This window comes from Apus apus, chromosome 3, assembly GCF_020740795.1.
Source record: "Apus apus isolate bApuApu2 chromosome 3, bApuApu2.pri.cur, whole genome shotgun sequence".
In the NCBI taxonomy this organism is placed as follows: Eukaryota; Metazoa; Chordata; class Aves; order Apodiformes; family Apodidae; genus Apus; species Apus apus.
Window position 1 is genome coordinate 3,306,754 of NC_067284.1, and position 20,666 is coordinate 3,327,419.

The following is a 20,666-nucleotide window of genomic DNA, read 5'->3' on the forward strand; positions in this document are numbered from 1 at the left end:
CAACAAAAGACAAACCCAAAACGAAATATTTGAGCTGGAAATGGTGAGCAAATCAGGGTTTCCATTCACTCGGTTGCATTTTTCAGGATTACATGACATTTGTACCCGTTGAAACTTTTCGACATGCGTGGGCAACCCCTCGGTCACGTGTTTTCAGTTTCACAGCAAGGCCAAAGGAAAAGAAACACGTTTTCATACTCGTCATTTACATGTGATGCTATTACAGATAAATGGATTCCCCCTCCACGTTTAAGTGAAGCTTTGAAAGGAGCAGTCATCTAGCGAGAACAATGATCCTTCAGTCAAACGCGGTCAAAATATTTAATGACAAAGATGCATTAAAAGTTACTGGTTATTTGGAACCAGGCTGTTAATTAAGAAAGCTGAAGTTTAAATGGAGACATTACCAGAGCCCATTAGCAAGCCTGCTTGCATATAGTTGTGGTGGGGTTTTTTTTCCCTTCCCATCCACAGCGTTTTCTGCTTTCGAGTTAGAGCAAAAGGGAGAAGCAGGGGAAAGGAGGAGTGTCGGGAACACACTCATTACACTGTTCATTTGGGTGACACTTGCACTCCTTTCCGCTCCATCTCATCTGATCCCTGACTGTTCCCTCTCTCCCTCTCGCAGCCTCACCCGAAACCCACAGCTGAGCTGTCTCCCTCACATATGGCTTGCATGTAATTATGCACATTCCATTTTACACTGCATTAAAATGATGCTCTCCTGGCTCCCTGCCAACCTGCTTAAATCAGACCCTGCCCAAAGAAGCCAGGGAAGAGGAGGTGGGCAGAGGAAGGGGGGGGGTGACCAGAGAAGGGGGGTGAGGGGAGCAGGTGGAGGTGATGGGGCAAGGAGCAGGTAGCTCTGGTCCCTGTCCCTCCAGCTGTCCCACGTCCCCCTCTCCCTGTGGAAGGGGGGGATCCAGGGATGCTCCAGGGTGCTGGAAAATCGTGTGTGTGTGTGTGTGTCCCAGCACTGCCTGTCATTGTGTGTCACACTCCCAGCACCCAGGCTTTTCCAGCGCTGGCATTTATGAAAGATATTTACACCTTGTAGGCTCTGTGGCTTGTTTGCCTTCAAACAGGCCTCTGCCTCTCCCCGGGGAGTTGGGGTGGGAAAGGGGAGCTGTGGGTTAACAGCACTGGGGATTTTTCATCATAGAATCATAGGATGGTTTGGGTTGGAAGGGACCTTCAAGACCATCCAGTCCCAACCCCCTGCATGGGCAGGGACACCTCCCACCAGCCCAGGTTGCTCCAAGCCCCATCCAACCTGCCCTTCAACACTGCCAGGGATGGGGCAGCCACAGCTTCCCTGGGCAACCTGGGCCAGGGTCTCACCACCCTCACAGGAAAGAACCTTCTCCTCATGTCCAACCTGAATCTCCCCTCTTTAAGCTTCAGACCATTGCCCCTTGCCCACCCACTACACACCCATGTAAAAAGCCCTACCCCAGCTTTCTTGCAGGCCCCCTTCAGATCCTGGAAAGTTGCTAGGGAAGCATGAAGGGGTTGCACCTCATGGAAAGCCCGTGAGCTTTGACTTGGGCCTCTGCTGGTCACCCACAGGGCACAAACAAACTCTGCCTGACAGAACAGACCATTTTTAAAAGTGCAAAGTTTGTCTAAAAGTACATTTCAAGGAGTATCTACAATTCATTATTATTACAAGAAGTGGGAAAGGGGTTTATTCTGCACATTTCCTAGCAGCTTACAGGTATTTTCTCTCACTGCCCTCAATAGCTGCAGGGTGGAAGATGTTAACAATTTTTCCTTCAAACTACCAGGAAGAGGCAGAGCATTCCTGAGCACCTGACATCACTTTTATATTGGCAAAGGTTTAACTGTATTCTTCTAATTATTAGTTTGAAACAGAAACCTCCCTCGCACAACAAATGCAGGGAAAACAAAGTTCAGATCTGCCCCTGTTTTGTAAAAAAATAACCCAATTCTCATTTTGAAAACAAACTTTCCTCTCCTCCTCCATGAAGGAATATGGGCAACTCGCTGAAGCACTTCCAGGTCATCTAGAAGACAACTGGGGCATGAATGCCTTAAAAATGCCTTGCAGAGACAGAAAAGGAGCTGCCAGCTGAGGATCAGGGGTGCCAAGGGGATGTTCAGTGACAGGGAGCTGGGGAGATGTTGCTTGAGGCACAGGTGTTATGTGGGGGTCTGAGTGCTGCCAGTGCCCCCAGGCCCCTGAAATTGTATCTTGGCACTATTCTAGACATGGGGCATGTGATGGCTGGCACGCTGTAACCTGCCAGTGACTCTCTGGAGCATTATCTGGGTGCACACACACACCTTGTAAAATGAAATGGATATGGGGTGTCTGCAGTGCATGTGTCAAAACGCAGGGACAAACCACTACCCTTGACCTGCTCATCCAAACTGCCAGCCACACAAAGGTTGTTCACCCCTGCTGATGGCAACATGCCCCTCCTTCTACTCTAAACCTTATTTTATTCAACTTTGGATGTCACCAATTTGTCCTAGTCTCTAAACCTGTTCAACTACATGCTGCTGTAATTTACTCAGGCAGCAAAAGCACACCTAGTCCAGCTAGCTAGTTTGCATTGTGAAAAATACCTGTCCTCAGCAGTCAGGGCTAATTCTCCAGTTGCTTTACATTCATTCATTACTACCATCTTCCAGCTGTAAATCAGTTGCAGAAGAAAACACTCTTACCATGTTCAGCACTGTACTATGCATATTAAAGAAGTGTTTATCACTCAAGAGTTTCTCTTGCAAAAGTAATATTGTGATATTACATCTACACTGACTCAATCATTGCTGGAAGTGACTGCATCAGTTCCCCAGCATCTCAACCTCACTCACATCTACAGCTTCTCCACCAGGCCTGGCTGCCACTGGTTGTATTTCATGTGTTATTCTTTTAAAAGGAAGCAACTGGGGAAAAAAAAAAAAACCAAAAATCAAGACAAAACAACGGTGACATCTCTGATTTTTTTTTAAAATGCTTTTAAACTGCTAAATGAAATGCTCTCACCAAAAAAAAAAATGCACATCCAAAGTGCTGGATGCCACTGATTGCACACATGCCATGCATGGTACGACTGCTCTCACAGCACGTTTTGTTCCAGGACATAAAAGGCTGCTGAGGTTTGGGACCACGGTGAGTGCTGCTCGTTTTATCAGCACAAACCTGCTGCAACTTCCCCGTGGCAGCAGCTCCCCTGGGATTGACTGGATCTCCTAATTCAATGGCCTCCACTGGCAGGCAGCCACCTTCCCGTCAGCTGCGTGGGATCCAGGAGGGAAACCTGCCCCTCGCCGGCCCCTGGGACGTCGGGATGGACGCTCAACAAAACCAGCAGCACTCACGCTGCCCCAGCTGCCCCTGGCAGAAGGGAGCACGTCACTCACGGAACAGTGTTGGCAGGAAGACCTAATGAGGAAGCTGCAGTCGTGGTGGAGCTGGCTTGGCTGTAAGGGCAGCCTGATGATGGGTTCTGCAGGGAAATGGCGGCCTCTAATTGCACGTTAGGAATCAGGAAACCCTTCCTCATGACAGGCACAGCAAAGCGCTGGAGCTGATCGCCTGCGGAGGCTGTCAAAAGCCCCATCACTGGAGATTTTTAAGAGCAGATTAGGCAAACATCTGTCAGGAATGACATGCACGCAGGAGCTCCTGATGTGGGGAAGCTGGCTGGATGGGAACATCCAGGTCCCTTCCCTCTGCTTTCGACCACTGAGCTTTAAAGGAAAATGGCAGGAGGGTAAGGAGAGCAAACAAACAAACAAAACCCACCAAAACAAAACAAAACCAAAATGAAAACAAACTCCCCAAAATCCCCCCCAAAAAATGGAAAAGGGGATCTGAAAGGACCTCTCTGAAAATAGTACAGCATTTGATCTTCAGATAGATGTATACTCATTAAAAAGTGCATGGTGACAACTATCTTTGGCCACACAAACTGCTACCTGTAAGCCAGCCAGCCTATATTTGTGGAAGATGCCAGCAGTTTGGAAACAGACTATGTATTAGGTCAAGATTCCTTTTCTTCACAAGACTGAGGAAGAACAATCTACAGCAGAATTTCCTCCTCTCCCAAGTGCATGGGCATTTGTTTCTCCTTATTCTCAGAGAAAGAATTATCTTGATCAGAACAGGGGATTTCTTCACTTCAGTTTTAGTCTTTTTATGCAGCTTTAGCCTTGGGAGAGGAAAACTGTGCTTAGGTTTTAATACTAAGGGCAGGACCTTACGATAGTGTAAGTCACAAGGTAGGTCAAACAGAATAATTAATTAAGATAGAACTTGTTAATGCAAAGCTTCCCACTGAGATGGGACAGTCCATCTGCAATGAAACCCCACTGCTCAGCCCACAAAAGTTTAGTGCCACTTGAATGAAAACATCTATTTGCTACGAGCGATGGCTACGTGAGTCATGCAGGGTGACAGAACATTAACCTGCTTACTCAGGATAAAATTGCCACCTCGTTTCCATCACGTCCTTTAAAACAGGTGAAACATGGGACTGTGACCACCCCCACCCCCCCCCAGACAGGTTAAACACGGGCACTAGTTGAACATCTCTGCTAGGACAATAAAAAAGAAGTTGCAGAGCGTTGCTAGAGAAGCAGAGATAACTGAGGGGAGGCTCCTGTCCCGCACTGAGGGACAGAGGAAGTTCACATCACCCTTAATACCCTTGTCTCCACAGACTGGCTGCAGATGGGAACAGGCAAGCCTTGTTTCCACTTCCACCACAAAAGTTATCTCTGCTCTCGCTGAGACGCGAAGGAAATCCTCGGGGAGACCCTAATCCTTGGAATTCCAGTTCCTGGGCATTTCTGTTGTCCCAGATAATCGATTATCATGCTCTCTACATTCACTGCACCAGCAATGGTAAAAATAGTGCTAAGCTTCCATCTGTTGAGTGTATTCTTCCCAGAAATATTAATGTACTCGTGGTGGGCCTGGGTGGTGGGGGAGGCTGATGGCAGGAAATGATGTTCAAGGAAAGGCTGGAGGTGGCACTTAGTGCCACGGTCTGGAGATGTGGTGGTGTTGGTCACAGGCTGGGCTTGATGATCCTGAAGGTCTTTCCCAGCCTTGGTGATTCTGTGATTCTGTGTGATTCAGGGTACCAGGTCCACACTGGGAGTGGAGCAGTGGCAGGGACAACTGTCCAGGGAGGATGTCCCTAGTTCAGCAACTGTGCAGCTGAAGGATTGAGTCAGCCCTTGGCTCTGGGAAAGTCATCCCTCAGGGAAAGCTCCTACTAATGTTCTACCAGAGGTTTTCTTTTCACAAGGATTTCAGGATTTTCCTGATGTGTGGAGTGATGAAACAAGCGGTATTTTTTAGCTTGTTGCCCCTCTCAGCTGCACTCCGTTCACTAATCTCTACAGTTGTAATATTTTGCCACTCCAAGCCCCTAAAATCTTCTCCAGCTTTCAGAAAAAAAAAGCCCCCCAGGCATTCCGAAACACGTCAAAACAACGTTTCATAAAATCTCCCAAAACTCAGATGAGCAAAAATAAAAGAACTAAAACCACACTGATTGTTTATCACCTCGTTTGTATTTACATCCCACTAAAATCAAGGTTGTTCCTTCTCCTGGCCTCCTGTGAGCACCCCAGGTTAAAGGTGACCACTCTACCCAGCTTTTCCAGCCTGGGGTCCCTCCGGCAGCAGAGGCTCTCTGCACACTTGGTGGTGGTCTATGGAGAGCTTGTAGGTCACGTGCTACTCACTCCCCTTGTTTCCAGCTGCTAAAATGCATTTAAAGACAGCTAAAAATACATTAAATACTTTCCTAATGTTATTTTTCCATGTAAGCAACTGCTGTAGTCCCCACGGGAATGTTATTTGATCGCCAAGGGGAGGGGAAGTGGTCCACAAGACAATCTGTCTACTGGAGGTGATCTACAAAGTTAAAAAGAAGTTGGGAATATGCCCTCTTATAACTTCTTTTTTAAGTATGCAGAGGAAAACCAGAAGGGATTTTGCTGGCTTCTTTTTCACTAGTGAGACCCTGGAACAGGTTGCCCAGAGAGGTGGTAAAAGCCCCATCCCTAGAAACATTCAAGGTCAGGTTGGATGGCCCTCTGAGCAACCCGATCCAGTTGAAGATGTCCTTGCTCACTGCAGGGTGGCTGGGCCTGATGACCTGTAAAGGCCCCTTCCAACCTGATTCTGTGACTCTATGATCTTGTCCACACTAGAAGAAGCCACCAGTGGACAGAAACAGAGGAACAGTACTCGTGTGACAAGCAAAACCTTGGGACTGCACATGTGGCTTTTCCCAGGTCCTGAGCAGAGGACATACTGGAGGCAGCTTTGTCCCATTCTGTTCCCTGGGATCTATCCAGAGCCTTCCTTGAAATGCCTGCCTGGTACTCAGCTGCTCCTGGCTCCTATATATTACAGCACAGACCCCACAGCTGCAGAGTCCCTTTCACAGAGAGTAAAGTTGGTCACTGAGAAGTAGCAAAGATGTCACTGCAAAGATTCAATCCCTAAATAGAGCCTGAGGTTCAGTTCCCTGCAGGCATCCTCAGCAAGACACGGGCCCCTCTCATTAGCTTATCCCTTGCTAAGAGCTGCTTATGCTTTATTGTGATATATTGTGATATATCCTCTATAGACAGAAGTGAATTTAGACCCAAAGTCCAACCTGTGTTCGCATTTTAGTTGCTTTTTCATTTCTACAGCTGTCAAAAGATAATACAACCTCTGACCACAACACCACTAATAGCAGACTGGATTAGGAAAGCATCTCGAGTCCACATGCTCAGGAGAAGATTTGGTGTGGAAATGCCTTTGAGAGCCAGCAATCTGGCCAGTGTGATTAAAACTGGAGTGAATACATCATTCAGAATATCCTGCAATCTTCTCCATTGTGCTGGCAGAAGAAATACACCCTGACTTCAAAAATAAACAGGCACCAGGTCAAACCTTGCTATTCAAACCAAACTCAGCCCCTACCCCCTCGTTGTCCCTTTCTGAACAGGTGTCAAAGCTCCTGGGAAACAGGCAGTTTTGCTGAGAAAAGCCACCCCAGAAAACATGTGTTACAGCAAAGAAGGAGAAGGTGCCAATCTGCAGAATGAGAGGGCAGTGTTTCTGAAATTATCCTTGTCAAAGCAACTGAGGAATGCCACGTTCATTTTCCTGCATAACAAGCACAGGAAAAAATCCAAACAAATGTGCCTGCAAATCTGATAAACCTTTATTTATGGATCTTTTATTTTTTTTTTAATAATGTCTGTTTTCCATCAGCTGTGGCTCCAAACTTCATGCATTCAATTTTTCACTCAGAACTTCATGATATAAAACTATCCACAGTTTATATTTAAAAGGCAAGCTGCAAATTCTGTTCTAATGTAAGTAATATTATAGGTAAATCAAAAGGAAATGCTAATAGCTCTACTACCCTAGTGCCTGCTAAAGTCCTAACTTCCATCCTACTGCATTTAAAAGTCACTCAAAACCTATAACCCCATCCCCCCCCCAAAAAAAAGAAGTATTCAACTTTCTGGATTCAATATAGCTTTTTCTCCCCTCTCCCCAGTTTTCTTTCAGGTACTTTATAGTACAACCCTGATTTCCTGCTGGACTTCTCATCCTTCCAGGAAAAATGAGTATTTTCTTGTTATACACCTTGCAATGCTGTACATTTATAGCCTCTTCTACCACAGTGATAAAATACTTGAGAAAAAAAAATGATGACTGCCTTCTGTTTCAAAGTACATTCAGAAAGAGCAACTGAAGCACAAATTGCAATGTCTACTGTCATAGAATCATAGAATCCTGTCCTGGACATCCTAGAATACTGTCCTGGACCACTCCTCTAATTTTTACAGGAAGAGGAGTAGAAGGATTGAGACACTAAATGCCTTGGTCCCATGGTCCAGCCTCAATCCAGTCGCTCATGGAGGGAACTGCTTTGTGCTCTCAAATTAAAAACTCCCTATTAAAACTCATTTTCCCAGTGTATTCCAGACCTACGCACCATTTTCCTTCCTCTGTCAGCTAAGACCAGGCAGCTTTACTGGCTTCCATGAGGCTGCTCTACCCTTTCCCTAACAGATCCCGGCCTGGTGACATATGAGAAGTGTTCAGGTGGCTGTCTCAAAAGCTAATTTTTCCAAGTGCACAAACCTTTACCCATAGCACATAAATTCTAAATAACTAAAGATGTCGAATAAATCTGACAACAAACACACAACACTGAGATCATCTGGAATGAACTTTTTTGTTCATTGCCCCTCCAAACATCACTTCCACAAGTCACAGCTCCATGGGACCTTCATAAAAGCAAGCCTGTCCTACTAATCTCCCTTCTGGCTCACAACAGGCCTGATCCAGAGACACTAATGGACCATGCCTCACAGTTCTCGCAACATATTCAACATGCAGCCTAAAAGATGGCTGGGAAAGAAATGAAAATATACTACAGACTTCCCAGCAGATTCTGTTTTGGCCCTGGGCAGCTCACACCCACGTAGCTGATAAGCTTTCCCTCTCTCTTCACATCCCCTGCTTATTATAATTTATGAGATAAAAGCGTTTTCTAAAGTATTCTGTGTGGTTCACTGTCAGGTGGCTCTCGTATCTCACCTCCCCACTGCCATTTCTACAAGGGTTCCCCAGCACAGAGGGGAGACTCCCATGCTCACATTTCCAATCAGCCTGCCAGAGAGGCAGAAAAACAAAACACAACACCAAGGAGGGTGGGGGAGGAAGGAAAAAAACCAAATCCTTACATGTTGGTTATGGTTAGCTAAGGCTCACAGACCAAACAAATCACTGTCCCTAATGAATTTGTTTTAATGCATCTGCTTTTTTCAAGCTTTGGTGGTGTAAATACCAGAGCAACAATGGGGATTTTCTCTGATTGCAGTGTCACATATATGATTAATCATCTTGACTCAGAGCATTTATTTTTTTTTTAAGCAATTGCAAGATGGTTTAATGAACTCCTCTCCCCCTGGCTTTTATAGACTAGTCATGATCAACACACCATTAAGATAAACCTCATGCCCCATCCCTCCCCTCTCTGACAGTTTGCCTTATTTGCCTCAAAACAGTCAATATCCAATTAAGAGGCAGTGGATTTGATCAATACAGAAAGTAACAAGACTTAAACAGCTGGTAAATTCTACATGTACTCTCTTTAATTCCCATCTTTGTGGTATATAAACAGTTCTGCACTTCAAATACATGCAGAGAAGGAAGAACAACGGCCAGGTCTAGTTGGTAAAGCTTTCCCTCAGATGGGCTGTATCTATGAGCTACTCCACAACAATAAATGCTTGTCTGGGATCGGCACAAGAGAGGCAGGAATTCCCTGTATTTTACAGGGTCAAAACAGAAATCTCTTCCTGCTTTGGTAACAAGTGATGTGCCACTTGGGCTATTCACACATGGAAACAGAGGGGCCCTAATATTATTAAAGCAATCATTTATGAGCTAGATGAAAGGATGACCAGTCTGGAGAAGGGAGAAAAACCCAATGGGAATGGAGAAGATGCAAGAGAATGGGCAAGGGGAGGGTGAAAAGAAGGGGGGGGAAGCTCTGATACAAACAACATCTTCTACAACCTTAATATCATCTCCCAGTCTTTCTGATGATGATGAACGGCTGCAATAAAAGGTGGGGCAGTGGCAGTTGTAGCAGGACAAAAGCAAAACCTGGCTGGTGGTGAGGAGCATTCATTATAGTTCCTGACAGCCCAGCTGGAGGTCAGGGACTGAGGTCATGGTATCACCATCAGCCTTGGGTCTAATACAAGGAACAGTACTTCTCCCTTCTCTCCTGCCACCTGTTCTTGAGGTCTTCATTCAAAGTTTTACTGTCCAAGATAGTTCACAGAGTAATAGGCTGATATAGTCCAAACCAGGCAGCCCTCTTTTTCCAGGATTTCCACTATTCTTTCAAGAAGTAATGACCATGGGGGATGCCACAATCTCACTGACAAACAGGACACAAAGGCCTCTGAGCCTGCTCCCAACGTAGGCAGAAATTTATTCCTAAATCACAGCAGCATGCCTGGGTTTTCCAATGCCCACTGCAACCCTCTGTCACCTGGAGGGATTCCAGTAACATATTTCATGTCTAAATGCAGGAAACTGTCTGCTCAAACTTTTAGCAAGTTCAGAGCATGCAGATCCTCGCAGGCAATGGGAGGCAACCCATAATTTATCTTCCCAACTTGCCTTGGGATTTGAGAAATCCCATTCTGAGTTTGCTCCTTTCTGCCACAATATGAGGAAATGTGCTGAAAAATGCCTGTGTCTTCCCAGTGTCCTTCACGACCATGTTCCATGGAGAGCACTTGCAGGCAGATCCTTGGCTAGGATCTGAGCCTGGAGAACTCACTTCTCTTCTTCAGGCCTCAGGGTTCATCAGACTACACCTTTGTTTTCAGCTCTGTGCACGGTTATTACAGGGAAAAATAAAAATGAAATTGTTCTACTCTAACTCTTAAATACAGGCTCTTAAAAATGGGGATGGTTTCTCTAGAACAAGGAGCAGGCAGAAACACGTTCACCACCTTTTTGTCTTCTGCACTGGTTCAAATGGTTTGTTTGCTGCCTCTGTCCCTAACCCGACTTGCCTGGCCTCTTACCACACGGCAGAGGTTTGAGTGGTTTGCTGCCTCTCCTGTCACCCTGTTTTGCTCTTTCCTACTTCTCCCCTGCAGATCCTGTCTTGAAAAACATCCCCTGAGGCTGTACCAGGTTCCTCCATGCACCCAGCTAATGCTGCTAACCTGTGCATGTTCGTGCCACCCCTACCATTTCAGTTTTTTAAAGCTTCCATGGGTTTATTCTAGCCTCTCATGTGCTGGTCCTTTATATAACTATTTGCCCAACACCTCCCACAAATACTTAGCCAATAACTTTGTTTACAGCTCTTTACTTTCTTTAATGTTTCCTCACTGTCCAACAGACTATTTGGTGTCACCTCAAATATCCACCCATTGCACTGCTGGGCCTGCTGAAGTCCAGCTGGTGGCACGTGCAGTAGATCTGCTGCCATAGCAGCAGTCCCACTTTCCTCCAAGATGGAGCTACTGGTCCCACAGGGGAAAAAATACAACAGAGATGGAGGTAGGACTTTGCAGTGCATGGAGGGTGGCACAGCCCTAGAGCTGGGAGCTGCCAAAGTCACACCCCCTGTACAGTGAGTGCCCCTCCATTCAAGGGCTGGGCTTGAAGCAGCCAGGTGGGCTTTGCAATACTCAGAGAGCAAAGTACTGCTGGTGTTTCTCCACTCCCAGGCTGTAAATCGAAAGCTTTCCTCTTCTGTGGCCAGTGCAGAGATATTGCCACGTGATTTTAGTGCAGAGTTGAAATGACATCTCTGTCTAAGCGGAGTCTGGAGAAATTTGTAGAAATGTGGCCTTTGGCCTTTCAGTCACTATGTCCAGCTCCACAAATTCCCCACTGTTTAACCAAGATGTAGAGGTCTTTATCTTGGTCACTGTTTATATTACAGTAGGAGGTAGCAAGGCTTGGGGCAAACTTGTTACTAGCACTACACAGAAGTACAAAAGCATCCAGCAAAGCGCTGGCTCTAAATAAACACTGAAAGCACATTCTTACTCTACTGAGTATTGCTGCTATCTGAAAAACTTGACGTCACGTTCTGTTCTGTATCTGATTCTATCAAAATCCAAGACCAAATTCTCACACCTGCACCCAGGCAGTTTTGAATTGAGTATCAGCTTTGTAAAGCACAGTAACAGCCTTGAGTCCAGTTCTTAGTGCACCTTCCCAGTCCATGCTAAAGCTTCTCCAGAGTGAGGAAAGCACCTCCTTGTCCTTTGAACAATCACCAGTAAAGCTAAGCTTTGGCAAAAGTGAGATAACCACCAAGCTAGTGACAAATGCCCAGACTAGGGTAAAACTGAGGCCAATACAGAGGAAAATCCATCCGTGTTTCCCAGCACTACTAGCAGGAGGAGCCCTGTGGAGGTGCCTGTCATTGTCTTTTCCTTTGCAACAGGCTGGTCAGAGAGAAAAGAAGCTGAGGAATCCCCTTTTCATACTCAGTGTGTGAGCTCCAGGAACAGAATTACAATTTAAATTAATTACATCTAACCATGTAATTAATGTTCGTGTCAGTTTATTCCAGGCATCTTCACCATCGATGCTGTGAAATGCAACTTTGTGACTTCTTGTGGGGAACGAGATTAAACAACCATTTGTCTCACTTGCATTGTTTACATATTAATCGTTACATTGTTGCTAATATTATTATTCTCATTATCCTAATTACATGTGTCTTTTTACAGTAGCATTCCTTCCAGAATTAGACAAGTTTCCATTGTTCTTCTGTCTCGGTTTAGAAAACCTGATGGAAATCAAGTGGCATCAAGAAAGGGGAAATGAGTATTGAGCAGGAGGTGCTGCACCCTCAGCTGCTTAGCAGGAAGGGGAAATCTCTGGGTGTTCTTCAACAACCAGCACACTTCACAGCATACACTGGCAGAACACGGTGGGAGGTGAGGTCTAAAAAAACTGGACCACTTTAAAAACAGCCAGGGTCTCTTTCTGAGCATCTAGGTCATGTGCCTGGCACTGCAATCATATGGTGTCTCTCTTCTGCCATTTGTTTATTTGCTTCTGGCAGTTTTGGCAGTGAGGTATCGGAGTGAAATGCACACCACTCCATACATATGGTGGGAAGAATCTAGTGCATCAGTTGAATGCATACTGTACTGTATACACATTCTGTTTTATCTCTGAGCACAGCTGTGCTGTAAAAGCTTACAAAATGTGGAGCCTTCTGTGCAGCAAAAACATCGACAGGAGAAGCTGGCCTATAAGTTATTAGGTTGTGACACAAGCCAAGAAAAAAAAAAAAGAGCTGGAGTTCAAGCTGACAACTCCTGGCACCACAGTGAAAAGCACAGTGGCTCAAGTTAAGAGAGGGAGTGTCAGCCCTGACTTCATGTTTTGGGCTTTGGCTGCCGTGGGTCACACACACCATCGCTGGTGTGTTCTAGGACAATGATTCCCAACCCCTGCAACTTCCAGCGAGGGGGTGGGCAAGAGCCAAAAAGTGGTCGTGGCTCTCCTCCTTGCACAGCCCAGCAGCCTTCGAGCTGTGATCAGTCCTGTGCCTCCTACTCCCCCAGCTCTTGGGGCTGAAGGTAGTGGAAACACATGGTAGGAAAAGCTCCTGCACTGGTTGGACCAGATGTCTGATTAGATTTTAATTTTTTTTTTCTACCACAACCTTGACACAGGGAGTCTTTATTTTAATCTGAGTAAGAACAGCCACACTGAGTCATGTTGAAGGTACCCTAACCCAGGCTCATCTCCAGCAGTGGCCCATACCATCCTGCTGAGCACAATCTGAGGAGCAGGGGGACATGGGCCCTTCCAGGGGTTCAGACCTGCCACGAGGGCAGCAGGAATCACTGTCTGAGAGGTCTGATAAGGGAGTTCAGCCTGTGTGCCCACAGTTCCTGGATTTTTTTCACATATGTCTCACTGTGCAGTGCTGAGCTAGATGAGACTGTAGCACATCTCCATTCCTACCTACTGATGGACACCATATGTGCATCTATCTGTAGGCAGAGGAAGCATGGTAAGCAAAAGGGGGAAGAGAAACACAAGGTGGGATGGTGTTTTAGGACATAGAAGAACTGCCCTGATAAGGAAGCCATGACCAGAGACATCCCATTTCCTCCCTGATCCAGAGGCATGAACTCCTCAGGCAGCTGGGCACGGGAGCTGTCAGGGCTGACTGTGTGTGCTTCCCCTGGGTGCTGTGAGGGCTCCCCGGTCAGAGGAAGCCTTGGCCAACGTCTGGAAAAAAAACAACTCCTTCCATCTGGCCCCACTGCCGGCTGAGGAGATACCAGATCCCAAGGTGGGCCTCTGGCTCCAGCATCTTCCTTGATCACTACAGCTTGTGGGGGGCACATCCTCACGGTGGGACAGCGTCCTGGCATCCCAAAGGCCCTCAGCCGGGGAAGCTGCCCTCCTCACCTCGACTCATCTCTCCCTGTCCTGCCAACAGGAGCTGAGGGAAACAGACTCCCCACCAGGAGGCTTTCTCCCAGCCTCCCACACACCCCTCAGCTGGAAGGGGGGCTTCCCTCCTCTGCCACCGTGGCCACAGCCCCTTCAACCCCAGCTGCTCCTGCGCAGGAGCCATCGGAGGAGCCCCTGGGGCAGGACTTGCAGCCCGCTCCCACCACAGCCCCCAGGGCTCCCCGCCGGGGGTGAAACACAAACCCCCAGCTAAGTTGAGCTTCTCTGCCTCCTCTCCTGGCCCTGCCACCACCCCGTGCCCACTGCCTTCTTCCCCAGCCCCGCAGGTAACTCCCTGCCCGCTCCGCGGCAAAGGGGAAGGGGAACACTTCTATCACACCTTTGGGGGGAGACAGGCAAGAAACAGCAATTTAAGGCTCAGCCAGACGTTTTTTTCACCTCTCCCACCAAAGATATAAAAATAGAAGAGAAGCAAGGAAAAGGGGGAAATAACAAGTTCTTGCCTGGAGCACTAGTTGCTGCTGATGTTAGTTCGTTTTCAACAACCAGCTTTAACTGCATCTCCACACTGGATAGATCTTTTTTTAATATTAGTTTAAAGACTCCTTAAAACCAGGCCCTGGCCTGCACTGAAGGAAATCCTGTCAGTGAAGGGCAATTGGAGGTTTGGAACAGCTCGTACATAAGATATTAAATGAGAAGGACTTATCCACTTTAAAAAAAAAAGAGATGAGAATGAATAGGATAGTAGTCTATGTAGGCTGCTACATTTTTATGTTAAAAAAAACCAACAACCCTATATTTTTGTTACCAAAATAAGTGGCTACTAATTACCCATTAACAAGCATGCAAAAAAACCCTAGAGATCCAAAAAATGTGTAAAAACACATGAAAGAAAATGCTTCTTCACATTACAAGTTGCCAAGCTGGGTAGCGTGCAAGACAAAACTACACACAAATCCAGGAGGAGTGTAAAGGTTTCTTGAAGGACACATTGAACAACAATGTCACAAGTGCTCCCACACTGGAGCAGTTCCGAGGCAGCAGACCAGAGATGTTCTGGATGTAAAGAGCCATGAGCCTGGCCTGTAGGGTGCAGGAGTTTGGGGACATCTGTGCCTCTCTGCAATCAGGCTCTAGGAACTGACTTTGGAGATGGGGACTTTGGATCTGCTTTCAAACCTCGATAGCAACCCGTGGATATTAGTTGGGACAATCGTTTCTACCATCAGATAAAGGTAGATAGGTTGTTTCTGGAAGTGGTGAGAAACTTCAGAGACAGGGGTTGAATTTAACACGCACAGCAAGCACGTCTGGTTACACACCACGTTGGCTGAGAGATGGGAGGGCAAAACACATACCTATCTCCTGTTGGTATTGGACATGAACTAGGTTTTCTTCCTATACATGCTCTAGGAAAGGTTTTTTATTAGAGGGCTTTTGGAAAGCCAGGAGATCACAGCTTCTCTGGCCTTCCAGGTGTCTGTTCACCCCACGACAGCTTTTCTGGATGTCAACTCCTGTTGTGAGAAAGCTCAGCGGTCTTGAAACTCAACAGCTTCAAACACCCTGACTTGGGTCAGAATGAGACAGCTGGACTTGAAACACATCAATATCCACATGGATGCATGCAAATATAATGAGGTGTACAACAGAGAGAAATTTCACTCCTGATTCCTAATTTTTCTTCTATTTTTCCTGTATTTCTGAGTTCAATGGCATGACTATCCAGGAAACCAACGTAGATGATACTCCTAGAGATACATAAGGTAACCAGAAATGCCATCACCCTCACTATGCCTTTCAGCAGGAGTTTAAATCTTTCCCTCCCAATCTAAGGCATGCCAAGCTGCTCAGAGGAATTCAGACAATTACAAATGAGCATCCTAGAAAACACCACTGCTGGAATGGGAGCTTGCTAGAGTATTACCAACTACACAGACACTTTCCCATAACACATGAGGGGGAAGAGAAAGGGCAGTTATAGATGTTAGGAAATTATTCTGTCTAGACACTCAGTAGGATCTTTAACATATTCTTTACTAAAACTGTGTTTAAAAAAAAATATAAAATATGAGCCTTGGAAATAGTTTAACAAACGTTGATACTGGAGTTTTACTAGATATGTTACCTACATCTTTCAAAATCGCCTTCAATAGCTCCCGTGGTTTCTATGAGACCCCCAAATCCACCATCTCTTGCTACTGTCAGTCACACGCTGCGATCACAGGTGGAATGGGGAACATTTATGCAGTGCTGGGCCACAGAAAGGAGAATATAGCCATGGAAAAGAAGTAAAACCTACCAGCCATGCCAAGATATGCCATTTCCTTTTAGACAGTTCAGAGGAAAAGAGGCAGCAGCCTCACCACGGGCATAGACGTGCAGAAGGGCATGAACCTCTAGTTTTGGTTCCGCCACTTGTGAGAAGCAATTGGAAACTTTAGCATCAACCTCGAACATCCTGAAACTGTAACTCAGTTGATTCATGAGAGGGTGGAGCTGCCACATGTAGCTGAGGTTTGGTCAAACGCTCCGAGAGCTCACAAAAGCCTATGTGATGGGGGGGGCTTTTTTGAATCATTTTTCATCCCTCTTGGGCATCAAGTGCTGGCTGCTGTAGAAAGATCACTGCAGGGAGCTGAAGGATCTTAAGAACAAAGCTGAAAACTGGATTTGAAACCACCCTTGTTGGATCAGCTAGATCAGACCAACTTCCATTTTTCACACATCCTTGCTTGGCTCCCCACACACCAGGGAAGAGCTGTGTTACTCTACAGATGGACTTAAATGGAAAACAGAAGAATAGGAGGTTCACATCTAGGCCTCTGCAGGGAACTGACCTGGAATACTCACAATAAAATTAACAAGCTTGATGGCTGAATGGGTTTGAGCAACAGCTGGAACCTGATGAGTCTAAAATAATTTCCTGCGAGAAAGCTGATTGGGAGAAAAAAATCTTTCATGGATTACATTCAATTAAGAGCTTTCACATCACTGACAGGCAGCTAGAAATCCATGCACAATATATGCTAAAAATAACCGGGTTCCAGGTTCACCCACCAAGGCTGAAAGCACAGACTTCACGAGTTTCTCTGCCAGGCTGGGCATGGGCCAGTAGTGATTAGCATGAAAAAATACCCAACACTTTTGGAAGGAGGCTGAACTCTAAACGTCCTTCTGAGGGCATCCTCTCCTGATAACAAAGAACACAGCTCTTTGTGTCTGACATGCAGGAGATGGACTGATCTCTAAAAGCCACCGCTCAACAAGAAAGGCAGCAAATTTTTACCCAGGCCACTTTTAGCTGTGGAGCAGAAAGTGGCAGAGCCAAGCCCTCCCGTGCACGCCAAAGCTTTCATTCCAGGGGCTCCCAGGGTGCAGAAGCTGCTGGGCTCTTAGCAAATCTGAAATAGCTTTCGTGGTTGGAGATCAAGTCTCCACAGTGAAACTTCCACGAAACGGCAGAGGCAGAGAGGCAGGTCCTGAACTCCTGGAGCAAAACAACTGACTGGAAAGACAGCACACCTCTTAGGAAAAGTGTTTCAATGCATCTGATTTTATGGTGCTAATTTTGAGATTAAGTAGCAACTAAATCTAGGGTTCTTGAAATATCTTAAGGAGAAAAGAGGCAATTGTGGCTGTATTTTTACAAACAGGCTTACCTACACCTGCTTTTTTGACACTGGATGCCTATAAATAGACAGACTGGAAAGTGGCCCTTCTGGCTCTTTTTTTTTCCTTAAAAAAAAAAACAAAAACAACAACAACAACAACAAAATACAAACAAAATCCCAACAGCTCTTCTGGCCTTTCTAGCAACGACTAAGCAACCTTCCTCAAAACAACCCAAAACCTACATCTTTGGTTCTTATTTTTCATGAGAGGAAAGTTTTAAGAGGGATCAGTTTCTTGCAGAAATTTGCCATTAAAAGAATGTCACAGCAGTACCTAAGCCATGACAGAGGGAGGTTATAATGTGGGTTCTCCATTTATACAACAGTGCTGGAGCTGAGAGCCCGTGTGATTCCCTCTGACCAGGCCACTTGGGCTTGGATTCTCAGAAAACTCCACGTAGGTTAAGCAAACAAAGCCCATTGCTCGCTTTCCTTCAGGGAAACTAGTTGTTTAACTTTGCCCCATGCTTCTGGAAATCCCAGCCTTGGGGAGAGGAGCAAAGGAAACATTTTCCCCTCGTTCCAGAGGCACGATGATGACAGGACCGGCCACAAACGCCCGGCTGCATTAGGGCTCCTCAGGCATGGTGGGGACACCCTCCTGCTCCCTTTGTGGGTGCTCCGCAGAGGAATGGGCTCATGTGGTGCAGAAGCACTCACCTGGCTTGCACTGTGCCTTTGTGGGCACCTTTCCTCTCCTGCTGGGAGCACACACCTCTCTCCAACCGCTACGGCCACGGGCGAGAACGGACAATCAACATCTTTTCCTGAACCATTCGGTGGTGGGAAAGGCTGTTCCCTGCAAAGCTCTGGCCAGGCTGCCAATTCACCACAGACCTCCAGCTGCCAGCTGGCCAGTTCACAAACAATTACCTTGAACACTTGACCCGTGCTGTGTCCCCAGTGCCCGTCAAGCAGCGGCTGCCACCTGAGACCAGCCCTGCAGTCCCCACACCAGCTCCCCTTCCCTTCTGACAGTCACTACATCAGACACGCTCGGCTTCGTTTTTCATTACGGTGCTGCCTTTCTGAGGGCGGGCAGGGCTGTGCTTTTCTGTCTGTCTTATAAAATCAACCTGTGCTTCAAAAATTGAGCTGTGGCTCTTTCATTGTTTTGTTGGTTTTTTTGGCGGGTTTGTTTTTTTTTTTTTTGTCACCCCTGGTGGTAAAAAAATCTGTGTGTCAGGCAATTTCTTGACCGTTATCCTGATGATGGTAACTGAGGTGGGAAGTCATTGAGTTGTTTTCCAGCCACTCTGACAGGGACAAGATACATCTGGGTTGAGAGAGCATGCAGAGTCACTGTTTAACAAGAAGGTGCTGTTTCTAAATAACTTATTTCTTAACTGTCACCTAATTTTAAGCAGAGGTCTCTGACTTCTATCCTCCCAGGAACAGGAGTGATAAAATCAGCACCCGGAAGGACACAGGATTAGAAACAGGGGGTAGGGAGCAAGGATTTAGGAAGTTGAGAGGCTGTCCCTGAATCTCAGAAAATGCTGGCTTTCCCCCCAAAAAAAATCTACCATTCAGGTCTGGAAACCTGAGACTCACAATAGGAACACGAGCTCCCTCAAACCAGCCGGGTTTTCTACAACTCTGACAAGGAATTCAGTGCAACAGATCGTGAAAACAGGTGGTGAGTGTCCAGTTCAGACTTGGAAGCAGTGGACTACCATAAAATTCCTATCTTCCCACCCCTTGATTTAAGAATTTCCGTGTTAAAAGAAAATGGTCAGCTCAGCAAACAGACTGAACTATGTTGTAAAAGCCTTATCTTTTTAAGTACAAGAATTATGAAATACACCATGCACCTTCTAAGATTTTACAGTGCTGGTAATATAAAAGAACAGAAATATCTGCCATTATCTTATCAAAGTATCAGGCCTGCAGCTTACAGGAATATTTTATGAATGGCAAACCAGAAAGACTTGCTTTTTCATTCTTGGGTGACACAGCAAAGCAACAGTAAAAAATATGCTCCTCTCTCTTTCGAAGAAATTATTTTCTTCATTAAAAGCCAAGCCTTCCTTCTCTTGCCAGCTGAAATAGCTGCCTTTGTATCCTTAAGTGAAATCATTAAAAAACATGTCAGACTCAAGAGATGTGTTTTTCCCAGGTATTTCTGAAAGCCATTGAGTACTACAAGTCAGCGCCACAAAATTATGCTGCACCACTCCAAGCATTTGTTTCTCTTCCCAAACAGAGCATCATTGTTCTTATTTAAAGAAATAATCCTCACAAAGCTGAAATAATTATTCAGCCCAAACAGCCCATAGCAAGTGAAACAGTCTTTAGACAGCTGTCATGGCTCAGTCTTCCGGAAGCTTTGGTTTTAATGAAACTCATTAAGGAAAGAAATTAACAGAAATTAACAGGAAAATATCATAATTTGTCTTGTTTCAGAAAGCTTGAAAGGAGACAAAAGGCTCTTTAACATGACATGTAATGTGGCCAGTCAAAACTCCCTGTGCCTCTGAGTAAATAAGTCCAAAGTTGCTTATGTTGCAGCTCCACAGTTTGGTGCAGTGAAATGAAAATGTCAGATGAGAATATCCTGTCTTTGGGAGCTAAGGAGCCTGTCTCCCAGCATCTGTACACTGTGTGCTCGCACAAGCATGGGGGAATGTTCAAGGTAAGGAATATGCTACCTGTAAATATCCTAAGGTAATGAAAGATGAAGGATAATGAAGTCTCTGGAGAAGGAAACCATCTTATAGATGGTTCATGACAACTGTTTCTTTCTGCAATGCTCTTCAACCGAGTGGAAAAAAGACTTATCTTTTCAGATACATAGTAGGTATCTAAGTTATCTCTCATTTCCCATTCAGAAGCACAAAACGGGAACATTTCACTGTGGTTTTTAATCTGAGTGGAATTGACAGAGGAGCACGCAGTGCTGTAAGCAGCGAGGCAGAGGCAGAGGCAAGATCATGGACATATCTTGGTTTTGTGTCCTCAGCCTCTCCTCTGGCACTGTCTGGGATGCTCCCCCCCAC

At 45.9% G+C, this 20,666-nt stretch overlaps 1 protein-coding gene across 2 annotated transcripts in view; it reads right to left on the reverse strand.

Annotated features, from left to right (window-relative positions):
- Positions 1 to 20,666, reverse strand: part of SOBP (sine oculis binding protein homolog) — a 120,433-nt gene that overhangs the window by 54,279 nt on the left and 45,488 nt on the right. The window lies entirely within an intron of this gene.